This window comes from Falco biarmicus, chromosome 13 (assembly GCF_023638135.1).
Source record: "Falco biarmicus isolate bFalBia1 chromosome 13, bFalBia1.pri, whole genome shotgun sequence".
Classification (NCBI taxonomy): domain Eukaryota; kingdom Metazoa; phylum Chordata; class Aves; order Falconiformes; family Falconidae; genus Falco; species Falco biarmicus.
Genome location: NC_079300.1, coordinates 442,509 through 459,700, shown reverse-complemented (window position 1 = coordinate 459,700; position 17,192 = coordinate 442,509). Strand labels below are relative to the sequence as shown.

Sequence of the window (17,192 nt, the reverse complement as noted above, 5' to 3'; positions counted from 1 at the left end):
TCTCTTTGTACAACAGTAGATGGAGCTCTCTTTTCAGCAGCTTCAGGAGTCCATTAATGCCTGCAGTATTACAAATTCGAGCACTGTAATTATTCTGTCAGCACCTGCTAGGGCTGCTGCATGTGACATATCTGTGGTGGTTACAAAGGAGGGATCTCAGGCTCAACGGCTGCCTGCTTGACATCATTCAGCAGCACGAAATTCCCTGAAACTTGTAAATGACAAAAATGTTTGATTAACCACAGTATTCCTTTTCCTTCCAGTTAAGCATTGTGTAATATTCTTCCTTTCTTTTGTAAATTGTTAACAGGATTACATGGAATTCAGCACAGTCTGGGAAATGAGAAGGCATATTTTATTCCTCCTGCAAAATAAGGAATAACAAATTTTACTTGCCACATTTAGAGAGAACGTGTATCAAAATTGCATTGCCTCTGAGCAGGGAAGGATTTTGCAGGAACTAAAGGTCAAGGGATCTGTGGCAAGTATCTCAATCACTGCATAAAGATCTAATGCCTGCAGTCTGTATATAACAGGAGGACAGAGGAGGAGGGATGAGAGGAACACTGGCATTTACTTGCATCTGCAAGCTAGAAAAAATTACAAATGCGTATGTTGATTTTCTGTCCCTGCCACCATCTTCATGTGCTACTACTGCAAGTGACTGCCTGCACAGACACAGGCAGCCTTCCTAGCGTTGTGCACCACAGGACCAGAACTACAGGTGGCAGTTTCCTCAAGACACATCAGACAAATATGCAAAAACAGCTGAGAAATTAAATACTTCAGAGAAGTGAGAGCAAAGTTAGGCTGCTCTATGTCTTTTTTGGTAGGTTTGGGGGTGCAGGGGGGGTAGGGGTGAAGAGGGTGGTGGTTGTTGGGGGTTTTTTGGTGCTTGGTTGTATGACAATGCACCATGCACATCCTGCTTCATTCTGCTGCACATCCAAGTGCAGACTTGACTTTAAACAAGAGTAAATCACATGCTACTGACTGTCAGGGAAGGCTAGGCTATCCTTAAAGCCAGTGTATAACTTGTTATTCTCTGGCAATGTGTACTGCTTTACAAGCAATACTTAAAAAACATATTTTGACTTTTTTTTTTAGGTTTGTTAAAGAAGATTTCATGTTATGCAAGTAGGAGAACTGAGAATATTGTAGAGATACATGAGATACTGGAGATTATATTTGCCAGCAAGGTAATTCAATATACATCTATTCTGGCATTCAATAATTAAAGAGAGGCCCCCAGCAGTGAATTGCTGGGTGATTATCTCACAGCAGCAGCTACCCTCAGCCACCAGCAAAGTACCAGCACCTGCAGACAGGCACTAGCAACCACACACCACATCTTCAGAGACAGGCATTGAAATGCAAGCAAGCAGTACTTTTGGCAGAACAGATTTCTCATTTCTCCGAGTAGAGGTTAATAGAAGGGAAACTGGACATCCATCTCTGAAGACGGGCATTTTCTATTAGCCTAGTAGTAAAGGACTTTCTGGATTTAAGACCTTATCCTGCCTCTGATTCTGCATAGACATAATGGTCTGTTCAGACAGGATCCATGCTTCAGCCTTAACAGGGCAAAAATCTAGGTAAGGGCTTTGACATTTGGTCTTTAATGACTAGAAGCCAACAGCTGACAAATTAAATACTTCAGAAGTGAAAATTAAACAGTCCTGCAGTCACGAGTGCTGGCATATGGAAAGCTGCCACTGAGCTAATAATAGAAGTGTCTACCGCAGCAGAGAGGGAGGTCCCAGCATCCTAGAGCAAGCCATACATCTGGGCACTGGGAAGACAGCCATTAGGCAGTGTATGTTTAAGTAGCACATACTTGCTACCTTCCTGCCAGCTATTCATCTTTTGTAACCACAGGCCAAAGGCAGCAGTCCACAAAAAAAATGCAGCACTGGGGACAGAAGTTAGATTGGGCTCTGCCCACCAGGCTCCCATTTTAGCAGACAAGTTCCCTGTAGCCACAGGAGCACAGAAAGGTCCTTCACCAGCACACTGCCTGGTTGAGTATGCCTACTTTACTTAATTCACCAAAAAAAGGACAATTGGTTCATTTGTCCCACATTTTCATTTGCATAAGCTGGACACCAGCCACTTTCTCTGGATACTCCAGGTATCTATAAAGAGCATAAAACCACCCGGGGATAGTCTTCCTTGCTCACTCCAGCGTGACCCTTGCATAACTTCCTTGTGCACAGTGGAGCTGCGCTGCTGAGAAATGAGAGGAGAACTGGGAACTACGTGGAAGATGAACAAAGCATGCAGGTGTTACTCAAAACCAAGGATGGAAAACAATTTAGACAGGTGGTTATGGAGCGAATCAATAGTGCTTGTGTAAGGTATGCACCTGTTAATGAATGATAGAGGAAAGCAAATCAGGACAGTGTAACTACAGACAGACAGCAGCCAAACTACATATCTTCAGTTGTCTACAAAAAACAACCCAAGCAGAGACAGGAAGACCAAAGTAGGTGATATGCTATGGTAGCCAGCAGCAGGATCATGTATATTATACTGCCCTAGGAGGAGAAGCACACGCACGTGAAACGTGCATCACCCATGCAGGTGTAACTCTTGGAGATGACAGACAAGGTTGATTCACAGTAGTGTCCTACACTCTGTAATGCAGATAGCTGAAAAGAGATAATGGGCACTAGAGAGCAGAAATGAGATAAAGCACTAAAGAGAAGAGGGAGATAAAGTGCTAAAGAGGAGATATGCATGAGTACACACAGAGAGAGAGGAATAAGCGCTAATATAAAGTACAGGCAGGCTCTGCCAGATTCAGCACTGAATCACTGCTTCTCTTCCTGAAGTATCTGGCCCTTGTACTTTCAGAGACTTTCAAAGGTACCAAAGCTGTAGAAAGCTTTTGGCTGCATCACTACTGAGCAAGCTGGATAATAAAGGGCAAACTGAGCAGAAACAGAGCAACTCAGCTGACGTTAGGGATCCATCCATTGAGGGAAGAGCAGCTCCTGGTGGAGCTAGCAGGGAGAAGCCTTTGCTCCCAAGGAAGCAAAATGAAATGAAAGTCCAAAGAAGTTTCTTGGCTGTCTGGTTCTGTACCCACTGACATCCACCGCAAAGGGTTTTTGCTGGCTCAAGACAATGCACCACTGGTTTGGGTGATGACCGCAGAAGGGATAATTAGGTCATCTTCCCTCTTTGACAGAAAAAAAAAAAAAAAGACCCAAGTGTCTCAGACTCACTAGCGATTTCTGTCCAGAACACCTGTGAAAACAACAGACTTTGGAGTGATCAGCATCTTGTTCTCTGAGTTTGAGCATAAAACACCTGGTGTACACGCACAAGCTGTTTTTCAGTCAAGTCTGACACCCATTGCCCGTAATAATGGCAAATGCATCCCAGGCTTTTTACTGTAGGTATATGCTCAAAAAAACCCAGTCCTCTGCCCAAGATTGTAACAACAAAAAATAACCTCAAAAAGAACCTGCAAATTCTTCTATTTACTGTTTCAGTGGCGATTGGTTAGAGCTGCTCAGAAGCCAAGAGACTGTCTGACAGTTACGTATCTTCTAGCTGCTTCCAGCAAATACAGTTGCTGTCTTCCACATGCAGAAGGTCTCCACAAGCAGAATTTAGCTGACAATTCCATCCTTACAGAGGCTTCACCTATGGGTACTGCATCATCTACCAGTAGAATAAGGCTTTGATATCATGTCTGGTTGGGAATAAGAGCTTCAAAAAGCTCAGAGCTGCATCATCAGGTTATTCTGTTGGTAACCTTTTGCTAATGTCCCTTCAAGCTTGCCAGAGCACAAGGTTTGATCCTGCAGCACTGACTACAGGGGACACACCTGTGATGGACTTCTTCAGGGCTGGCCAGCTTCCTCCACCTGTGAGGAAGAAGGGATGGCTCCTTCTCCTTGCTCAATATACAGGCTACTGCAGCCAGGCTTCTCACCAGCCAGGAATGATAAGGAATACTTCTGAAGGCCTACCATGGGCACAGAAAGAATTTTGGCAGCAAGGATGGTGCCCTGGCCTTCCCTACCTACTACACACACATTCCCCCTCCCTTTGGTCCCTCTATGCCCCTTCTTTTTTTCTGCCACCTTTGGTCTCTGTGCTCTCCCGCCCCTGCTTTGGCTTGAGTGGTGTGTCACAGAGCATGTGAAGAGCATCAGGAGGGCTCATGCCCTCTTACTCTCTTCATGCCACTCCTGGGAAGGTGACACTTGACCATGCATAGCAATGGTGTTAATACCACTCAGAGCAGTAGCTCATAAATTAAAATAGCAGCAACACTGACAGTACTCACAGGTCTCAGAAAAGAAAGGTGATGTGGAATTGGCATGTTCCTCTTTTCCATGACAGGAAACATTTCAACTTCTGTTACCAGCACAAACATTGTTTGCTTCACTCATTCTTTGCAGCTCACTACACTCTGCATCAGGACCACACAAATAAGGAAAACCACAGTACTCCTTTATGCTTTCTATGGGAAGAGCTCAAAATGCAACAAAACCCAGCCTCTCTGTGTTGTACTTTGTATGTTCCAAAGCGTTCAGCTGCTCATCATTTATCATGTCACAGGCTATGGATGTACCAGCCTTCTAAGTAGAGCAAGCGGATCACCCAGCAGTCAGCTGCTGCAGTGAGTGCAGGACAGGCAGCCTGTCTAGGGGCCAGAAGATCATGGGCCAGCAGAGGCTGCCAGCAACAGTGCTAAGAGGAGCCGTCAGCCAGCCTGCCTCAGTGAAACAAAAATCTTTCATTTTCTATCCAAATCCACTGACAACAGAGTAAAGAGGCTCTCAAGTACATACACAGCACTGTCTTAAGCTACCATTTTTCAATTACTTTTCAGCTTTATGGCCTTTCACACAAGAGGAAAAATGGAGGCAAGATGCAGAAAGCAATCAGTTTCTATTTCAGCTTCTCATGCATTCACACTGAAACAGAGTTTGGATCAGGTGCACCCCCAGGAAGTACTGGAAAACATTCAAAGCTTTGTGAAAAATTGTTTTTACAGGACACAGGTCATTTTGGAAATCACAAGCAATGGGCACTAAAGCATAACAAGTTTGAAAGATATCCTTGTCGGAAGATTCCTATGACATTTTAGACACCCAAAATAAAAGTGTATGACTTCATAATGCTAATCAGTAATTCCTTAAAGAAGCCTTACTGGAAATCACAGGTGAATCCTAGGGACTTTGATCTAAACTGGAATCTGGCTGCTTCAAATCTCGGTGCAGAAAGGTTCATAATCCTGAAAATGACAGAAAGGACATAGCAATGACGTATGTGTAAGAATAAGATCCATTGTGGGGTGGGAAATAAATCTGACTTAGTAAAACCAGGACAGGATAAGATGTTAGCCTTACCTTAAATGGTTCTGAGCTGCAAAGTCCCTCCACTTTTTGGTCTGAGGTAGGCTGCCCACATTACACTTTAGCCTGCCCTGAAGCACTGTTGACCAGAGACCCCCGAGAGGGCGGCGAAGTAGACTTCCCCAGCACTGCACAAAATCCCCCTGCCTGCAATGAGCTGTGGAGCATGCACCACAGCAGTGCCACTCTCCCCACCCTTCTAAATTCTCCCGGGAACAATCAAAATAAATGAATCAATCTTCTGACCCTGAGCTACAGCAGAATCCCAAATGCAGCCACAGTGACCCCAGAGGCTCGGTCCGTGCAGCAGCCTGACAGCAGCCCAAGCACCTGCTCCAACACAGCACTGCCCAGCTGGCACAAGCATGCTGCACAGAGCCTTCTGCCTGCTCCATGCCTGGGACCGGGGAGCAGGACAGCAGGGCTGTAGCCAGGCGAACCTGCAGCCCTTTGCACTGGCACTGGTTCTGTGTGGCCATTGAGACAGGGACCCTTGGTGAGGTGGCTCCCCACCATCATGCCTGATGGAGCCCAATCCCCCAGCAGCATGAGACCATCCCCAGGGTCCCTTCCACAGGCTTGGCTACAAGAGGCAAATGTGAATGAGGGGCTGGCTCATTTGAACAAGCAGCAGCAGGGCCATCACACCCGTCTCAGCACCCCAAGGCATCTGATATCCTGGCCCAAGACAGGCCTGAGAGAAAGCAGGGCAGCTTGGATGAACAGGAGGAAGCTCTTGCCTGCAACGCACCCTGCGCTGTCAGGGCAGCACTCACGCCCATGCCAAGGTCAGCAGCATCGCATGCAGCGTCCAGGGAAGGCCACTGGCCATGTGGGGCCCTGCTGCGCTCAGGCCACCTCACCCAGGTGCAGCACACAGCAGCTCCACTGCAGAAGCCAGCGTGGCACAGAGGCAAAACAGCCTCTTTGGCTTGCTGCAGACCTGCTGCATTGGAGATGTCTGCATGCAGCCCAAGCAGCCGGAGGAGGCTCCAGAAGTACAGGCCACCAGCCCCAAGGCCAGGTGCTTGAGCACAGGTGGCTGGGACATGCTCGGACCAGCCCATGTGGGCACCCTCTCTCCAGGGGACAGCATGTGGCTGCAGCACTACCAGGCCAATGCATGCCAACGTACCCCATGGCCAAGGCAAGGAAACAACCTCCCAACACCCACATAGGTGCCAAGAAACGTATAAAGCAGTCCAGGACTCTTCACTATGCAAAACCACAGTGAACTGAGCTGGCTGAGCTCCCCAAAGCCTGCAGCCAGCTTTGGGAGGTCTGCAGCAGCCCAGCAGGCCCTGGCGTCAGCTCCTCACCCTCCTAGGCCTTCTGGGGAAAGCCAGGAGGGGACAGACAGCTCCAAGGCAGGGTGCTTGTTGCCAGCATCACAACCTGCACATGCAGGTCTCCCCCTCAAGCCATGCTACCTCTTACCGCAGGTGAGAGCTAGCAGGAGCCCAGCAGTGCAAGCACTGGCAGCAGCCTGCTTGTCTCCCCCATGCCTGAGCAGTTCATGCTCCAGCTTAAAGAGTCTTTGTTAAGGACTGAAACATTCTGTTTTTTCCTGGGTGTGTGATGCACACTCAGTCCTGGATGCTACTGGAAATACTAAGAAGGAGGCATCAGTGAAGGCCACCTCCCTTCCCACAAACAGCTTGAACGTGCTTTTTTGCATTAGCTTTTGGTTCATTTGTCTGTACTCTAGATTTAGGCAATGAATTAGCTAGATTTTTTAAATTTTTTTTCTCACTAAAAGCTGGCTCAACCAGCACTGTCTTTAGTGATTGCATACATGGCTTCTAGGGTATTATGTACCCATGTTTGGCCAAATTGCTATAGTTTTCCTCTTTAAGTGAGGGTTTTCCAGGGGGAAACAGCATTTGCAGTAACAAGCTGTGCCTTAGGCCCCAACAGCACAAACTACAGTTTACCGTAACATACCAGCTACTCCAGATTTATTCCTAGCCTACATTATATACGGTATGGAGGTTCCAATAGCTGCAATTCTGCTTCATGCAGAACGTGATTTTCTTTTACACACCAAGCACCAGCTTGCACAATAGCCCAGCGGTCCCTTAACTGAGTTCTTGATTTTAGAGGTTAGAGTGAGGTCTCCAACTCTGGTCTTAGGGCATCACAAGTATCAGATATTTGTGTGTATGAATGGGGTGCACAACTACCCCACAGCTAGTATATGCATGTGCAGCTCAGAAATGTAAGAGGCAGAGATTTGATAAAAACTTGGCCACCAAAATGCAAAATCAGAGAATATAGGGGCAGAAATCTATTTTCAATTCACAGTAAATGCATGTTTTATGGATATTAGTTATCTGTGTGGGCCTTGAAAAACACTTGTACAGAATAAAGCAGGTAAGCAGTCCCACCATTTTCCTTACCACCCAAAGACAGCATAAAGCACTAGCTTTGGTGATTTAGTTTCCCAAGTTTCTTAGATTGTTATGTAAGTAGATGAGAGACAACCACAACAGACATCTTGCTACCTGTCTCTCCTCAGCTCCGTACTCTCACCCTCTCTCAGCTAAGTGCTTCCCTTTTCTCCTGATTTCATGTTACTGCCAGTCCTGATTTTCCTCCCAGATGGCAAACATCCATCTCCTGGCTACATTCACTTGCAAGAAGAAACAAGCCTTCTGCCTTGCTCTGCACAGTATTAAAACAAATGACACAACACAACTCCACAGCTAACCATAACTGCATCTAACCCACTAAAAAGCTGACGGACCAAGCTTGCAAGACAAGCTGCTCTCAGAAGTCTCAGTCCTGTCTGTAAAACACAGAGTGCCAGTTTTAAGAGTAGTCTATGTGGTAGACTGAGGCCACTCATTCAGCACACTAAAGCTAGGTGAACATAGAAACAGCGTTAGCAGCTAATTGTTTCCACAATGGGAGAGATTTATCCTGTAGTGCTAGATATTACAGGTTTCTACACAGTGCAGCACCTGCTCAATAAACCCAAGATCAGAACAGATGTCAGAAGACACTAGCACGCATGTAGAGACAATGAAGAAGATCCAATAAGAAGAGACACAAAGACATCTTTAACTCCCATCATGATAACTAGACCAAGGACGGAGGCGAGGAAGCGCTCTGTTCATCACTACGCTCCTTTCTTTGAGTGGTTCTCACCTAGGTAAACAACCCCCACCTGAGTGAAAGTCTGGAGCTCTCTCAGTAAAAGGCAACAAACAGCAAAGCCCAGCAAAAAAGCATGCAAGTCTAAAGCCACAAGTCTGAAGTTACTTGAAGATACACACATATATGGAAAAAGCCTCCGGTTTAACACATGGGTTATAAAAGCCAAACAGTTGTGCCCAGTAATGCGATCAAATGCCATCCGTATTCCATCAGAGCTTAAAATAGGTTGAGTAACAAGGCAAACAACTGTAAAAATCCTGAGCTGCTGCCAAGGGACACACAGCAGGCAGCATCATCGCACTGTTTCACTTCCAGCAACTGTGGTGTTTGTAGAAAGAAAGCCTCCGTTATGATTTGGGAACACACCGAGCTGAGTGTTGATACAGCCGGACAAGAATTTCATTGGTAGACTACACACAGCAAAAAGATCCACAGACCACAATGATAACCCAACCCGGCCCCAGCATTACAGGCAGTGCATGCATGCACCAAGTGGCTAGCCTCCGAGAACACCCTTAGCTGCCAGTACACAGGCAGGAGTCCCCTTACTTCATTTACCCAATCCATGGAACAAAAACTAGGTGCAAGTCCATGATCCATAATCCTCCCAGATCCTCTGAACTCACTCTGTCAAGCCCAGGTAAGTTCTCATGTTTTAGCTATTGAGTGTGCAGGCTTTGTTAGTGCTGCAGGCTGAGGCTTTGTAACAAGCCCCAGGAGCTTGGTACATTCCATTCAGAGTGCCAAAGGCACTGAATAACCACTTACATTTGCATTTGCCTAAACATACTGCAAGCAAATAGCAGGAGCAGGTTTAGCACTAACGAGCACAATTAAAAGCAAAACCCACCATCAATAATTTGGTACTTTTCCAGAAAGACCAGAAAAAGCCATATGAACCAGAATCATTGAAATGGTACTTTTGTACTACAGCAAGAAACAAAGACTATAAAGTTTGAGATGTTTGACAAGAACTTTAAAACCTATTTTTAATCAATCACTACATTGTATGAGCTTATCTGTGGATAAGATAAGCTACTAAATACTGTTTCTGGGGTTTAGACTTTTTGCTACAGACATGCAATCAATCTGTTGCAGCCTGAGCCCAACTGCTTTTCTCTGCAGCAGCAGCAGGATCACAGAGAGGTAGCCTGCCTTCGAACAGAACTGCTGCATTATGAATCACGACCATGCTCACCAGGAAGAGGCAGGCTGTAGCATTTAGGGTGGGCTAGAGAGCCAAGAGACTTGGGGTGCTATTCTTGCTGTTGCCAATGATTCGCCACACGACCTTGTGAAAGTGATTTAATCATTACATACATCAGTTTTTCAGCCTCTTCATGTTAAATATCAGTAATACTGCAAAACACCCTGGAGGCTGCTTGCTTTGGAAGGGAGAAAAAGAATTAGACTATCTCTCAAAAAGAAAGAAAAGAAAGGAAAGTCTCAAAAAGAAAGACTGCATCTGGGTGCAGTCACATTTCTGATTTCAAAGGCAGTTTGGACTGTGTTTGCAACAAAGGCTCTAACCCAAGTAATAAAAGAGAAAATATCTGTTAAAAAAGGAACAACATCCCCTTACAAGTATTTTATCACTCTAGGTGTTTGATGAGGCAGACATTACTATAATCAAATGCCTGTGAGATGTCTGGATGCTGTGGCAGTAGATGCCTCTGATACACCCGACTAGATTCATCTTCACAGCATCCCTGTACGAGGGAAGCAGGACACCAAGCACTGTTTGGCGTGAAGATGGTTAGAGAATACTCCCATAGTTAAAGATAGCCCATGTCACTGGCTGTGGTGATGTATGCCAGTGTGATTATTTTTACAGGAACTCTGCCTGGTAACAGCAGAGGATACAACCTACAGGTGGTGGAGAGAAATTCCCACTCACAACTGATTATACACCACAGCCCAGGGAGCACACCGGTGCTAACGCAGCCCTTGCCAACAGACATGTCAGCCAGCCCATGGGGCAGTATGTCGTCAGCTGAAGTGTCTCATCAACAGGAGTTTCACTGAAACTGTGTCTCAACCTGGCCAGACAGCACGTCATTCTATCTGGCACACCCTGTGTCAGACCACAATAATCAGTGCTATAGACATGTGACAGCCTCCGGAAGGAAGCACCAGATTTATGTTGAAACCTGAAAGGTCCTTAGTTCACACAAGTTTTCAGCAGGGACTGTGGCAGAGGTTTCCTTAGCACGGCTGCAGGAGCAGAGGCAACTGCTCCAATGGCCAAACCTGTTCCATCCCAATCAAACACCGGCAACAGGTGCCTACAGTCCTGCTCACTCCCAGTTTCTATCTAGTTGCATTGGATAGCTTCAGCTGCTGACCAACGACAAAACCCAGCTCTGCATGACCTCAAGGAGCTATTAGTTCTGCTGCTGCACCACAGGATTTCATTCCTCCATAACAGAAGGCTCCAACATGCACAGCTTACCCCAAAACATCCATGCTTCAGTATCAGAATACACCACAGACCAAATCTGTAAACTGTTTATTTGCTGTGGCCGCCCCCCAGGGCTGACTCAGGTAAGAAACATGCACTCTGCTAGACACACCATGTGCTCTGCTAGCCACTGGCCACCATCCACCTACATGCCAGAGCCCAGGACATGGAAAGAAAGGTGGAGAAGGCAGGCAGAAAAAGAGAAGATGATCAGAAGGCAAACTGGTAAGTAAAAACCAGAGTTGGAGCACAAAAGAATGTGGAAAATGGCAGGGAACACAAGTGAAAAACCTTTATAAAACTAGAGATTGCACAGAACTGTTAAAGGACCACTGGATAGTCTGTGGAAGAAGGGGAAAGTTAAAAGATAAAGGCTACATACACCATGAGCATCAGAAATCTTCATGTTTACTCTTCTGAGACTTCCAAAGCAGCAAATACAAGCAGCAAATGTCTACAAGAAAATTCTGCTTCAGCTGGGGTAGGCAAGGCAGAGAGGCAGCACTGAGCCCAGGAAAAGGCTCTGCATCAGCATCCCCAAAGTGCAGCAGGCTCTGCAGGACTGAAACGCAAGCCTCAGCCTCCACTGCAATGGGAGTCTCCACAGAGGAAAAACAAGTCTTCATCTGCTGTATTCTGTGTGTGTAGTGTTTTTAACTACATTTCACGAACCTGTTGTCACCAGATACATGTCTGTGCCAAAGTCCTTTGCCAAAATACTGGCAGCAGAAAACATGACCACTGCCTGATTACCACATACACCTTCAAAGCTCAAGCTCATCTTAGATTGCATCCTGCAGACTGGATTCACAGCTCCACCTGAACACACCACCTCATGGTTTCTTGGGTTGAGCTGTCTCCTCTTCCTGTGCACCATACAATCTCACAATTAGTGTTTTCACTCCTTTACTTCTAGATTAGCTGTACCTTTGCCGAACAGAAATACTATGATTCCCAAGAAAGGAATTGTGACAAATCACTTCAGACAGCAACAGCAGCTCTGTGTCTGCTAACACAGGGTAAAGTGAGGCTTCTGGACAGGGACTGTCATTCCCATTTTACAGACAGGAAAATAAGCCCCTCCTGAAGGCACAGATGCAAAATGGCCCTTTTGAAGTGACTAGATCAGCTGGTTTGAATGCTAATCATCACTTGTGTTTCCTCTGCGTTTACCAGGTTAATCCCATGGAAACACAGGAGCACAAGCCATTGACTCTCTCCCCCTATGCTCTGTAACACCCACAGATCTTCACCTCAGCCTTTGTTCAGTCACCAAACACCCTTTTATTGTAGATCCTCTCTGCCAAATCAATTACACAATCAACTCTATTCAGATAAACTCAGGACAATTCCTGTACCCACAGCCAGCTTGAAGTCCTGTGCTGCTTCTCCAGAGGGCTTTGCGTGCCTTGGCAATCATGAGTTACTGCGCTCCATGACCGCAGTATTTCTTCATTGCCAAAACAACCATTTACAAAGTCCCAGAGCTGCACACAGATTACACGAAGCCTAATGTCAAAACACCTGCTTGTGCCACTGGACTGGCATGCCTGATGGCATCCCCACTCCTGGCAGAAGTCAGGGACAAGTCAGGGATCCACCAAGTCAGCCGGCCTGAAGACGTCAGCACACATTCAGCTACAGCATGAACCTACAGCAGAGAAATTCCTCACAGACATCCCCAGCGCACACTAGGTGCAAGGCAGCTTACCCCACTGTCAGACACTGTCCACATGAAGACTTGACTTAGGATAACTACGTGTTCCTGTTCTGGCATCCTGCACATGAATTTCTCCACGTGGAAATACTCTGAGGATCCTGGCTGTGCTTGCAGAGCTAGCACAAAGAGACTGGGGGGACAGAGGCACACCCCAACAAATCACAAGAAAACCCACAAAACAAACTGAAAAGCCTACCGTAAGTAAACCCCATCTCCTCAACCCTGCTAAACCTTTCTGTTGCCCTCCAAAACCATGCCTCACAATGCAGCACAGCCTCTGCACAGCTGAGCTAGCTCACATCTCTCTGTGCTCTTCTCCAGGTGCCTGCCCCACCACTGTACTAACACACACACGGCAGTCATCAAAAGGGGCATCATCTGGGACTCCACTGGGCCCTCATAACAAAACAGCTTCCCAGAATAGAGCTATGCTTGCTGAAACCTGGTCAAGACCAATAAGCAAGGCAGAGACTGATACAAGAACTCAAACCATTCCAATTTACCCTACCCAAGCCCGCCACCGCACACAAACCCTGTTTTAGTTCTGCTACTTCTCCCATTTGGAGAAGCCTCCTTGACAAGCACACAATGTGGTTCCTTCAAGCCCACAGTAATCTCAGCTGTTTGTGAGACAGCAGTTCTCTATCTACCAATGGATCAAATGGATTCCAACCTCTCCACCAGAGCCAGAAGCAGATTTTATTTTTTTTCCCTAGGATTTCCTAAATGTTTTAATTGTCTACCTCTGAAATTTGTAATTCTACTTTTTGAAGTCCATATTCATGAAGGGAGACTGAAATGACCAAACTGTTGGTACCAGGGAGAAAAGAAATCCTATTTTTCATTCTTCAGCTGCGGTTCATGACACCTCATTTCACAGTCACCAGCCAGGAAAGGACTTACATAAGAGTTAATACAGAGATTGAAGTGACTTACAGAGCATTTCATTAAAAGAAAAACACCCTGCAGAACACTGAGAAGGAACTGTATTTGCATACATCACTTTTGCTGAGGAACAGAACAGCGGTTGGGACTGGTGTGATGTCAAGATTTGGCAATATTAAACATGACTTAATGCCAGAGACACCTGGATGTATCAGAGAGTCCAATAAAGGGCCACAAGGATAAGGAAGGGATACCATACAGGGAAAGACTGAGAGAGATGGGAATTTGCAGGCTTGAGAAAAGAAGGCTTGAGGGGATTTTATCACTGTATAAGTACTGATGGGGGGAGTAAACAGGACAAAGTCTGACTAAGTGGTGTCCAGTGACAGAGTAACAGGTGACAGGCACAAACTGAAATACAGGAAGATGTGTTCAAGCACAAGATATTTATTTTTTTTTCCTATGAGGCTGGTCTAACACTGGGATAGGTTACCAGGGAGGCTGCGCAGTCTCCACGCTCAGAAGGTAACTCTGCATGCCTCACAGCGCTCTGCATGACCTGCTCCAGCTGCCCCAGCTTAGAAGAGAATAGTTGGATTAGATGATCTCCAGAGGTCCTTTCCAACCTCAGCTGTCCTTCAGTTCTGTGAGAAACAGGAAGAACACAATTTGTTTAGCCTAGAAAAAGAAAGCTGAGGCTGGGCATAACAGGTCCTTTTGGAGACAATGATCCATGTTTCTTCTCAGTACAGATTGAGAAGCAACAGGCTGGTTTGGGGGAAAGACAATGTAGGCTGAGATACTACACATAGGGGTATCTGAAGTGCTAGAACAGACCACGGAATAACATCAGCAGCAGATTTAAAGAGAAAAATGGGTGAACAGCCATCAGGATGGCCTAGGTATTACTAAGGCTCTTGCTTCCAAGTGGACCTCACTTCCTATCGTATTTCAGTAATTTAAGACATTTACCCCCCTTCCCCACAACTCCAAACTTCCATGCTCCAGGGTTTTTTCATATTTGTAGCACATGAAAGGCTCTGAAATGGCCTTATAAAGCCTCAGAAGAACAATGCACCTTTTTAAAAACACTATTCCAGCTGCATTAGTAGATTTAATTATTTCAGACCTAGAAAAGCCGACTTAAAAAAAACAGTGAAAGTCACAACCTTCCAAAAGCTGGAAACTCACACTTTCCCAATTTATACTCTGTGGCCAATGAAGACACAATTTCATCCAGTCTATGAATTCCTTAAACTGCTTGGGCTTTTCAAAAATTCTTTTCAGTTCATTTAGTCAAAACTAGTACTTACAGAAGCATGGCTTTGTTATATACTGTTTTAATATGCGTGGCTTATCATAACCCAATGTAAGCTGTGGTCATCCGAGTCGTACCCAATGGCTCCTCACTCTTCAGCACTTTGGCCAGTATCTTCCTGTCTGGTTCCACAGAACTGTGCAGGTCACTTAACAGAAGTGACAAACCCTCCCCTTTGCCATGTGTTTCTGCAAATAAGCCTGTGGGAAGGCTGCCCACCATAATACTCCTTTTGCAATTCAGCAATATGCAGCCAATAGTGACCAGACATGGACCATGGGTAGGGACTGCAGGACAAGCACAGATGTTGCTCACTAGCTTGCCCTCTTCTCCTTCTCTCCCATCAGCTGAGCACAGACATTATGATCCTACCTGGCATAAGAAGGTTATATCACAGTATGTATACGGTTAAGGAAACGAGAGTCAAGGTGAACCCTGAGTGTATGCTGCCAGATAGACCACCTAAGAGAACAGAAAGCTCTGCCTCCTCTGTCAAGCTCAGACCACTGCCACCTGTGATTTAAGCCCAGCTCTAGACAGCACTAACAGTGAAAACAAGTCTTTGCTGCAACCACATCACAGCAAAAGCATAGAATTACTTCACCAATCTTGTAAGTATAACACTGTTGGGCTTAAAGGCTGCAGTGGCAAACAGGATAGCCATCTAGTAACATGTACCAGCAGACAGTTCACCAACGTATCTGACGTGTCACCACTGTTGACGGCCTTACTGAAGGCTCCTGCATACCTGATGATTATTAATAGCACAAAGGCTAACTTCTTTCATGTCCATAGTGTAACAGGGATGCATTACAGTCACTTTCTCATAGTTTCATTTGAGACACCAAGCACAAGTGCTCTGACTCCAAAGATTTGTGTCTTCGCCTCAGTTTCATACAGTAAGAGAAGTGAAAGTGACATTACCGAAAATATTAACTGCAAGCAATTTCTTTTTTTAAGCAAGTTTGGGCCCCGTTCTCTGCCGAACTAGAGCTCCTCTACTTCTCCTTGGATTTCAGCCCTTGCTTCAATCCTTCCTGCTGCCAGGACACAGCAAAACTGCAAAGCTTCCCTAAGTAATCAGCTGAGGATTTCTTCATAGGCAAGGCCACCACCAGCGTCCCTCTCTGCTCTCCTCTTGGCTATACCCCATGTAAAGAGAGCTCAGAAAAGCACTGACCACAAACACATCCAGAGCCCTGCTACTCCACAGAGCTGACAGTCCACGCTGACACACAGCAAAGCTCAGCTCAGCCAGGAGCAGACAGCGGCTTCAGTAAAGCAGCCTCCACCATTTGGGTGACAGAGCAGAGAATGGGTGGCTTCAGCCTAGATATCTTCAGTGAGTCTTCGCTCAGGTGGAGCCACCACGGCAAGAAGCTGGCAGTGGGCAGGAAGAAGGATCTGCGGACAGTGGTTCTCAAAGAAGGAAGGTGTATGCAGGCAGATGGAGAGCTGTGGAACCCAGAGGGCACAGTCATTCTGTCTTATCAGCAGGCCACAAGCCAAAATGACAATGCTCCTCAAAATGAAAGAAAAATATCCATTAAATTGGGTAGCTCAGGAGGGGAAAGCCGCCATGACCTCGTTCCTGCCAGCAAACTAGCTGGTTTGAGTCCTTCAGCATGTGAAAAGCACACTGGTCCTTACCAGCAGAAAGCATCGCAACATTTCTTTTACCATTCCCTGGGGTGGGGGGGATGATCTATACTCTGTAGGGAAGTTTTGCAATCTTCAGGAAAGCTCAATGGAAAAGACAGGTAAGAAAAGTTATCTGATCTCCAGACTGATGAATTTAACTTGCTAGTATAAAAGTGCACACTGTACATCTAAGCAGAAATCAAATACCCTAAAAACACCCCAAATGCAGCATTGAGAACAGGAAATTGTTGCCTAGCAAAACACTAACTTCATTCCAATTAACACCTGCACTTTTCAGTTCCATTGCAAATGGTGAATTTGCTTTCAAAAGCTTTGAGCTTTCAAACTCTAAAGTACACTAGCAAAAATTAGTCAGTTTTATTATCTAGAAGCAAAATCTAGAAAGCAGGTGGTGCAAAGGGACTACCTACTCGAAGACCTACCCTTTCACACACCATTCACAGGATCCACCTTTGTGTGCTTTTTTAATATTTTAAGTATTCCTTTATTTTAGTCTACATTTGTCTTAATAAATGTATCTTCAATATTGGAAGTGGTGTTTCTGGTAACACCATTTCTAGTGTTGTACTGAAGCTGTGGAAAAATTCGTACTAACATATCCTCTTAAGT

General features: G+C 45.7%; 1 long non-coding RNA gene across 17 annotated transcripts in view; it reads right to left on the bottom strand.

The window, feature by feature from the left end:
* Nucleotides 1-17,192, bottom strand: part of LOC130158068 (uncharacterized) — a 99,782-nt gene that overhangs the window by 56,715 nt on the left and 25,875 nt on the right. For 14 of the 17 annotated variants that reach the window (XR_008825152.1, XR_008825151.1, XR_008825149.1 and 11 more), the window contains one exon: nucleotides 5,174-5,257. The exons of the other annotated variants lie outside the window; for them this stretch is intronic. This is a non-coding gene — a long non-coding RNA (uncharacterized LOC130158068). The remainder of the gene's footprint in view (nucleotides 1-5,173; nucleotides 5,258-17,192) is intronic. 17 annotated transcript variants of the gene reach the window in all.